Below are 9732 nucleotides of genomic sequence, written 5' to 3' on the forward strand. Positions count from 1 at the left end.
TGTTTTCTGAATGAATGCTTGAACAGTGCATATGTCTTTTGAATTTGTTGTTCATGAATGTTAAAATTGTTGGCTCTTGAAAGAATGATGAAAAAGGGGACATGTTACTGAGGATCTAAAAAACCATAAAAATAATTCTTGAAGCAAGAAAAAGCAGCGATTTCAAAAAAAAAAGAGAGAGAAAAAGAGCAAGCAGAAAAAGCCAATAGCCCTTTAAACCAAAAGGCAAGGGTAAAAATAAAAAGGATCCAAGGCTTTGAGCATCAGTGGATAAGAGGGCCTACAGGAATAACATCCTGGCCTAAGCGGCTAATCCAAGCTGTCCCTAACCATGTGCTTGTGGCGTGAAGGTGTCAAGTGAAAACTTGAGACTGAGGGGTTAAAGTCGTGATCCGAAGCAAAAAGAGTGTGCTTAAGAACCCTGGACACCTATAATTGGGAACTCTAGCAAAGCTGAGTCACAATCTGAGAAGGTTCACCCAGTTATGTGTCTATGGCATGTATGTATCCGGTGGTAATACTGGAAAACAGAGTGCTTTGGGCCACGGCCAAGACTCATAAAGTAGCTGTGTTCAAGAATCAATAACATTATCTGAATTCTGAGTTCCTATAGATGCCAATCATTCTGAACCTCAAAGGATAAAGTGAGATGCCAAAACAGTTCAGATAATTTATACGCTTTTTGGCATTGTTTTTAGTATGTTTTTAGTATGTTTTTGTTAGTTTTTATTATATTTTTATTAATTTTTAATTAAAATTCACTTTTCTAGACTTTACTATGAGTTTGTGTGTTTTTCTATGATTTCAAGTATTTTCTGGCTGAAATTGAGGGACCTGAGCAAAAATCTGATTCAGAGGCCGAAAAAGGACAGCAGATGCTGTTGGATTCTGACCTCCCTGCACTCGAAATGGATTTTCTGGAGCTACAGAAGCTCAATTGGCGCACTCTCAATTGCGTTGGAAAGTAGACATCCTGGGCTTTCCAGAAATATATAATAGTTTATACTTTGCCCGAGATTTGATGGCCCAAACCGGCGTTCCAAATCAGCTCAAGACTGCCCAGCGTTTAACGCCGGAACTGGCACAGAAGTGGGAGTTAAATGCCCAAACTGGCACAAAAGCTGGCGTTTAACTCCAAGAAAAGTCTCTACACGAAAATGATTCAATGCTCAGCCCAAGCACACACCAAGTGGGCCCGGAAGTGGATTTATACGTCATATACTCATTTTTGTAAACCCTAAGCTACTAGTTCTCTATAAATAGGACCTTTTGCTATTGTATTTTCATCTTGGTAGCTATCTTCGAGTAGTCTTATGCTATCTTAGATCATGGGGCTGGCTTCATGGCCATTCCTAGACCTTGTTCTTATGTATTTTCAACGGTGAAGTTTCTACACACCATAGATTAAGGTGTGGAGCTCTGCTGTACCTCGAGTATTAATGCAATTACTATTGTTCTTCTATTCAATTCAGCTTATTCTTGTTCTAAGATATCACTTGTTCCTCAACTTGATAAATGTGATGATCCATGAAACTCATCATCATTCTCACCTATGAACGTGTGCCTGACAACCACCTCCGTTCTACCTTAGATTACGTGGATATCTCTTGGATTTCTTAATCAGAATCTTCGTGGTATAAGCTAGAATTGATGGCGGTATTCTTGAGAATTCGGAAGGTCTAAACCTTGTTTGTGGTATTCTGAGTAGGATTCAAGTATTGAATGACTGTGACAAGCTTCAAACTTGCGATTGTGGGGCGTTAGGAACAGACGCAAAAGAATCACTGGATTCTATTCCGACATGATCGAGAACCGACAGATGAATAGCTGTGCTGTGACAGAGCGTGTTGAACATTTTCACTGAGAGGACGGGACTGTAGCCATTGACAACGGTGATGCCCAACATACAGCTTGCCATGGAAAGGAGTACGAAGGGTTGGATGAAGACAGCACGAAAGCAGAGAGATGGAAGGGACAAAGCATCTCCATACGCTTATCTGAAATTCTCACCAATGAATTACATAAGTGTCTCTATCTTTATTTTATGTTTTATTTATCTTTTAATTATTAATCCTCCATAACCATTTGAATCTGCGTGACTGAGATTTACAAGATGACCATAGCTTGCTTCATACCAACAATCTCCGCGGGATCGACCCTTACTCACGTAAGGTTTATTACTTGGACGACCTAGTGTACTTGCTGGTTAGTTGTGCGAAGTTGTGATAAAGAGTTGAGATTGCAATTGAGCGTACCATGTTGTTGGCGCCATTGATGATCACAATTTCGTTCACCAATGGCTAGCTTAGAGCTCTTTGTGGCTTTAAGAGTAAAAGGGAAATGACTCGCACTCAGAGCTGGTATGCGAGATTCAATGAGGTTTCACACTTCAATTTGAGGTGCAAGGATTGGTGTCAAGCTCAATTGAAAAGATCTCGGAAGCTGTTTGGTCGCTGCAGTAAGAATTCAGATTGCTCACCACCCAGCTGGAAAAATGTAGATCAAGACAAAGGTGGGTGTAAAAACAAAGTTTGGGATCCTGGAGTCTGTTCTGACATTCAGCACACTGGAAGCCTGAGAACCCATTTGAAACTGCTCAAGGGCTTCACATGCCATGTTTGGGTCCCCAGAGGCTGTTGGCATTCCAAACATTGGTGGAGATTTTTGGATGAATTCAAGCACTAGCCACCATGACAGGAAGCTCATCAAATGTCCAACTTAAGGACATTAACTAAAAGTGATAGGTGGGAGACAACCCACCATGTTATGATCGTTCCTTTTCCATTTTAGTCTATTTTTGAATTTTGATTGAACCTGGAATTGTGGATAACATTCATTGCATTCTGCATACTGCATATAAAAAAAACCCCACGCGAGCGCGCAAGCCACGCGTGGGCTTGGAATGGAAATCGGCGTAAAGATCCAACGCCCAAAAAGTTGGGCTGGAATCGTGCGGCTGGTGTGCGTTTAGCACAAAATGGCCCACGCGTTCGCGTCCCTGACGCGAACGCGTCACTTGCACAACACTCATCCCACGCGAAAGCGTGAGCGACGCGTCCATGTCGCTTGGATATTATGGCCCCCTAAATGGAAATAGAGAGTTGCGCTAAAATGACGCTGGAACTGTGCGTCTAGCACAATTCATAGTGACGCATTCACGTTGTTTACGTGTCCGCGTCACTTATCCTCTACCCAACTCACGCGATCGCGTCAATAACGCGACCGCATCAACCCATTTTCTCCCAATCACGCGATCGCGTGCTATACGCGTTCGCGTGGATTTGAAATCACTTAACCCACCTACGCGAAACCCTACCCCTTCGCGTCACCCACTCACCCCTTTCCTTCCTCCTCTGCACTCTCTCCTTCTCCCTCACCAACCACCACCACTCCCAGCCGTCCAGCTCCGACCGCCGCCACCCCACCATCGCCGAGACGCCTCCCTCCTCCTTCTTCTTTCTTCTCTTCTCCTTTTCCCCCTTCTTCTTCCCTTGCACTCCCTCCGCTGCCGCGCCGCCTCACCGAGCCACCACCACCGTGCCACCTCCCATTACCGCCGGCCACTATCCTCGCCCCCTTCTCCTCTCTTTCCCCTCCTTCACCATACACCAGCACCACAGCACAACCCTCCGCCACTGCCCCTATCCGAACCACCACCGTGCCACCACTGTGCCACCGCTGTGCAGTCACCAGTGCCACTACTCCCCTCTCTGTCTCAAATTCTAATCCTGCCCATACCAGGTTCCGCCGAACACCGTTCCCTTTACCAGTTCATTAGTCAGTTAGTTGCATATTTTTCAGATTCTGTTCAAAATTAGGATAGTTAGAGATGCATGATTGTAGTGGACTCTAGGTGGTTAAGTAGCTAGGATGTGGTTCGTGGATTTAGGCCTGATAATTGCTCCGTTCCTGCTACTTGTTTTTATCTATTTCGCGATTCTGATTTTGCTGTGATGATTATATTGTTCATATATTGTTCTTCCATGTTTCATGCTGCTGTTACACTATTCCTTCATGTTCATGTTATTTGTGTCTCTTTGCAGCATTATTTGATTTTATATGAACTAATTTTTCCTGCTGTTATTTTCCCGGGAACATCCAATTTTAGCCGGAATGTTGCCCAATTTTCTGCAAATTGATTCATTTTTCCCATTCATGTATTGCTTTTGGAAATTTTGAATTTTGCACTACTTGGCTACAACCAAACCAATTCATGAATGCTCGGGCTGGCATTCTTATTCCGTTTGATTCCCTAGTTCATAAACTGCACTATTGATGATTTTATTTTAATTTGCACCTCTTGCATGTATCTGAATTATCATCAATAAACTAATATCTTTACTTGAATATGAGTTGATTGTTCTTTAAAATTGTGGATTTATTGTTGCCTAGGAAACCTATCCTCATGCCACTTACTTTAACTTTCTTTTTACTAACTCATTTCCTTCACTTTCTAACTTCCCTTTCACCTATTACCCATTTCAACTTTCTGACTTCTCTTTTTACCTAACTACTTTAACCTTTAACTTAGGGCATGATTACTGTTTTTCCTAATTAACATGACTTCCACTTATCATATATTTTGGATTGTGATTTCTATTTTCAGACTTCACTCGAATACAATCCAAAATGCACATATATTTAACTCATTTCATGCTTCTCTTGCTCTTTTGCCACTCTTTGCTTATATTGCTATTATTCTATTTGCCGTTCTTAAATTATATCCTGGAATTTCTACTTTTCAGGATGTCTGACCCTTAAAGTAAAGGAAAAGGCAAGGCAACCACTGGCAAAAGGAAAAGAGGCGAATCCTCTATGACCATCCTTGACATTTTGCATGATGATTCCTGGCGGGAGAAGAACTTTACCCCGCAGGAAAAGGCTGATCAGTTGGTACCTGCAGCTGACCCAGTAAATTTTGCAAACAAATACTGTGAGCTGAAGTACCCAATCTTTGCCACTTCCAGGAACTTATACCTGGAAAGAACTCTCAAAATTCCGGTAGAACTACAGTAGTACACTTCAGACCATATTAAACAGCGAGGCTAGTTCTTCTTGGAAAGAAACTTGACAAAGGTCAATGCTTTCTAGGTCAGAGAATTCTACTGTAACTATTTCAAGACTTCCCTGGATGCAGTACACCTCAGAGGGAAACATATTCTGATCACTGAGGAAGCAATAGAAGACATCCTCCAGCTCCCGCCTAAATTATATCAGCTTGACGGTTACCGAAGGGCTGAATAAGATATGAGATTTATGAGATTTGACTGGGACGCAGTCAAGCAAAGAGTAACCCTTGATCCCACTGCCCCATGGGTCATGGGAAATAATACACTGGCACCTAAGGGAATCAAGCTGCAATATTTGAATGATGAGGCTCGGCTTTGGCAACAAATTCTGAGTAACTACATTATGCCGAGCATCCATGAGTCAGAGGTGCCCACGGCTATGATCACCCTCATCTGGTGTGTGATGGAGGGTAAGGACCTATATCTTCCCCATTTCATCCGGTATTATATGGCCAAGGTCCATGTCAGAGGCACTCTCCCTTTCCCTTATCTAGTCACCCAGCTTGGCCGTCGAGCTGACGTACCTTTGGAGCTCGCTGATGAGAAGCCACCTGCTTCGGAATACCGGAAAATCATCCCTCATAGCAGGAAGTTCCTAGCCTTGGGTTACAAGCCACCTTTCCTCACTGACTCTGCTGAGGCAGCCACATCTTCAACTGCCCCTTCAGCATCTACTGCCCCTTCAGCATCCACTGCCCCAGCCCCATCCACTGCACCTTCACCTGCTCCTGAGCCCATTTCTCATCTGGTGCACCGACTCTTTGACCGCCTAGATCAGATGGAATGCCACCACAAGCGGCGCTATGAGCACCTCAAGTTGATGATCTGATCCGGCAGCGACATCCCCTTCGAGCCTGACACCCCTTTTAATACATCTGAGGCGGAGGCGAGTGATCATGAGGAGGAGGCACCTACCCAGGCTGAGTGGAGAGGACCTGAGCACACTGCACCACACCATGAGGAGCACCACCAAATACAGGCCATAGATCCAGAGATTTCTCTACAGACAGAGCCTCCGCTTCAGCAGAACGCTCCTCCTACACTCACAGAGACTGCAGACCCTCAGCCCACCACAGTGACACCGGCAGCCCATCCCTCCAGAAATGACACTTTTTCACACCCAATTTGAGTGAGCATCGAGGACGATGCTATTATTTAAGTGTGGGGAGGTTGCCATCTCTGGCATATTTTTTTGGTGAACCATTACAGACTCTTCTATCTTATTTTGTTCATTTTTTGTATTTTATTTGCACATTTTTCTCTTTTTTCTTTTGTTGTATTTTTGCATTCTGTACTTTGGGCTATATATATCTTAGATATTTTAGCTTAATTTGCACTTTTAGCTTACTAGTTATATATTAAGTGGATTAATTAGTAGAGTTTGCCCTTTTAGCATATGATAGTTTGGTTTAATTGGAAATAAAAAGGAGTAAACTAGAGACTTTAGCATATCAGAATCAAACAATCCACACACCTTGTATATATAGCATTACATGTTAGTTAGTTAACAACATTTCTTCAAGGAGGAACACTAAGATTTTAAGGGCCACCTTAAGATTTACATTAAGTTGAATGGAAACTCTTGATTTCTTCCTGCATGACATACATAACTGATATATGATTTCTGAGCTAGAGAACATACAGCCTGTGAGTTTTGAGCTTAATTGTATGGTTACATCAAACCATAAATTTCATTCCTGTGTGTTTCACACTTCTTCTTTTTTTATGCTTGCAATCTTTACTTTGTTTTAATCTATATGTCCAATATAGAATATAGATACATACCAAGAGATGATTGAGGCCATTATTTATAATTTTGCTCACTTATCCCACAAAGCCTACCCTTTTACATCACCCTTGCTAGCCCCCTTGAGCCTTTTAACCCCTCTTCTATTTTATAACCACATTACTAGCCTTAAGCAGAAAAACAAAATAAAAATCCCAAGTTGAATCCTTGGTTAGCTTAAGATAGATATTATGTATAATTTAAGTGTGGGGAATTTTATGGGACATTGGATGATAGAAACAAAGTAGGGAAATAAATTGAATAAGTTATTTGAAAATTTGGGAAGCATGCTCATGTGAAATCAAAATAATTAAATTACCATGTGTATTGAGATTAAAAAAATTTAAGTAATTAAATAAGGGGATACAAAAATTACTCCAATGCAAAATAAAAAGAACCAATGCACATGGGACAAAATTCAAAAATAAATTTGGTACACGAGCATGTAATACAAAAGTGAGAAAATTTGGGTAGCTAAGTAAAGAACTTTGAAATTGTATAAAGTATGTATGTTAGGTGAGATCTTAGACTAATCAAGGATTCACTTTGTTAGCTCACTTAGCCTTTTATGTACACTATTACCCTTACCTTAGCCCCATTACAACATGGGAATAGACCTCATGATTTTTGTATGTCTATATTCAATATTTGTTGATTGGTTAGATGAAAAACGAAGTTTTAGAAAGCATGACTAGAAAAGAAGAGAGTAATTAACCCCAAACACTGAGTGATTAGAGAGTAAACACAAAATCGAGTGAGGGTTCAATAGCTCATTCTCATATATCTATATTTAATTATTAATTGTCATGCAAGTTGTGAACTATCTTAACTCAACTCAATTGTGACTGTGCTTTAATATGATTTGGCTTTAATTGTACATATATGATTTTTTGAAGATATGAATTAATTTAACTACATGTAAGCTTTATATATAGGTGGATAATAACTAGAATTGCATGACTCATTTAGGTAGTTGCATTTAGAATAGATTGCATTGCATAAGATTCCACCACTTTACCTCCATTCTCTTTTCTCTTGGATTTAGCATGAGGACATGCTAATGTTTAAGTGTGGGGAGGTTGATAAACCACTATTTTGTGATTTATCATGTGCCCAATTGAGTGATTTTATCAATTCTTCACCCACTTATTCATATGAATTTGCATGGTTTTACAATTCCTTCCTTGTGATATGACAAAAGTGAAAACATGTTTCCTATGCATTAGAAATATTAAAATTAATTATCCTTTATTACCATTCGGTGCCATGATCTGTGTGTTGAGTACTTTCAGGTTTTATAGGGAAGGAATGACTTAAAGGATGGAAAGGAAATATACAAAAATGGAAGGAAAGCACAAAATGGAGTTTTTGAAGAAACTAGCAGCGACGCGAATGCGTGGACAACGCGAACGCATGCTTTGCGCAAATTGGCATCTGCGCGAACGTGTGCATGACGCAAACGCGTGACTCATGCAAAACACAACTGACGCGGACGCGTGACTGACGCGGCCGCGTGTAAAAGCAAACTCCAGATGACGCGACCACGTGACCCACGGGGACGCGTTACGTGCGCGATCTGCAGAATTTACAGAAGTCACTCCAGCGATTTCTGGACCCTTTTTGGCCCAAATCCAAGCCCAGAAAACACAGATTGGAGACAAAAGAGTGGGGGAATCCATTCATTTATAGGGGGCATTCATAATTGATAATTTTAACTGTTAGATGTAGTTTTCAAGAGAGAAGCTCTCTCCTTTCTCTTAGCAATTAGGATTTCTCTTAGTTTTAGGATTAGCATTTCTTCTTCTCAATTTCAAGATTTAATATTCGTTTTATCTATTTTCCCAATTTAATTTATAAACTCCCGTGTTATATTTGATTTCTTTATTTAATATAATTTGAGGTATTTCAGACTTATGATTGCTTTCTTTTATTTATTATATAAATAATTTGGATTTTTCCCTTTTGGCTTTGGTTGATTAATTGGTGACTCTTGAGTTATCAAACTCATCATGATTGATAATTGTTATCTTTGCTGATTAATTTAGATTCCTATAACTCTAGTCTTTCCTTAAGAGTTGACTAGGACTTTAGGTATTAAATTGATTTGTCCACTTAACTTACCTTCATAGTTAGAGGTTGACTTAGTGGGAGCAAAAATATAATTCTCATCACCATTGATAATGATAACTAGGATATGACTTCCAGTTTTCATACTTTGCCAAGAGTTATCTTCGCTATTGATTTATTAATTCCTGCAATTTATTTCTCTTGTTCAAACCTTTTTCAAAAACCCAAAAAATATTGTTTTCCATAACCAATAATAAATCATACTTCCCTGCAATTCCTTGAGAAGACGAGCCGAGGTTTGAATACTTCGGTTTATAAATTTTATTGGGTTTGTTACTTGTGACAACCAAACGTTTGTACGAACGGATTTTCTGTTGGTTTAGAAGCTATACTTACAACGTAATTATATTCTTATATTCTTATTTTATGAAGGATTGGCGTGCCTGATAGCGAGAATTGCGTTGGTTAAAAATTTCTCTTATAGAAAGAAGAATTTCGTTGTAAGCATAGCTCCAAACCAACAAACAAATCTCACATCAAATTAAATTTGGTTGTCACAAGTAACAAACCCTAAATAAGAATTAACCGAAATATTAAGACTCCGGGTCGTCTCACAAGGAATTGCAATGAAGTGCTCAATTATTGGTTATGAAAGAATGTTTTGGGGCTTTTGTAATAAGGAACAAGAAATGTAAATAGCAAGAATTAATAAAAGAAAGGAAGAACTCTTGGCTAGACATAGGTAATTGAGATCAGCATCCTTGTCTACAACATATATATTGATAATTATGATAGGCCAACCTATTAAAT

Source organism: Arachis duranensis, chromosome 6, assembly GCF_000817695.3.
Source record: "Arachis duranensis cultivar V14167 chromosome 6, aradu.V14167.gnm2.J7QH, whole genome shotgun sequence".
Lineage (NCBI taxonomy): Eukaryota > Viridiplantae > Streptophyta > Magnoliopsida > Fabales > Fabaceae > Arachis > Arachis duranensis.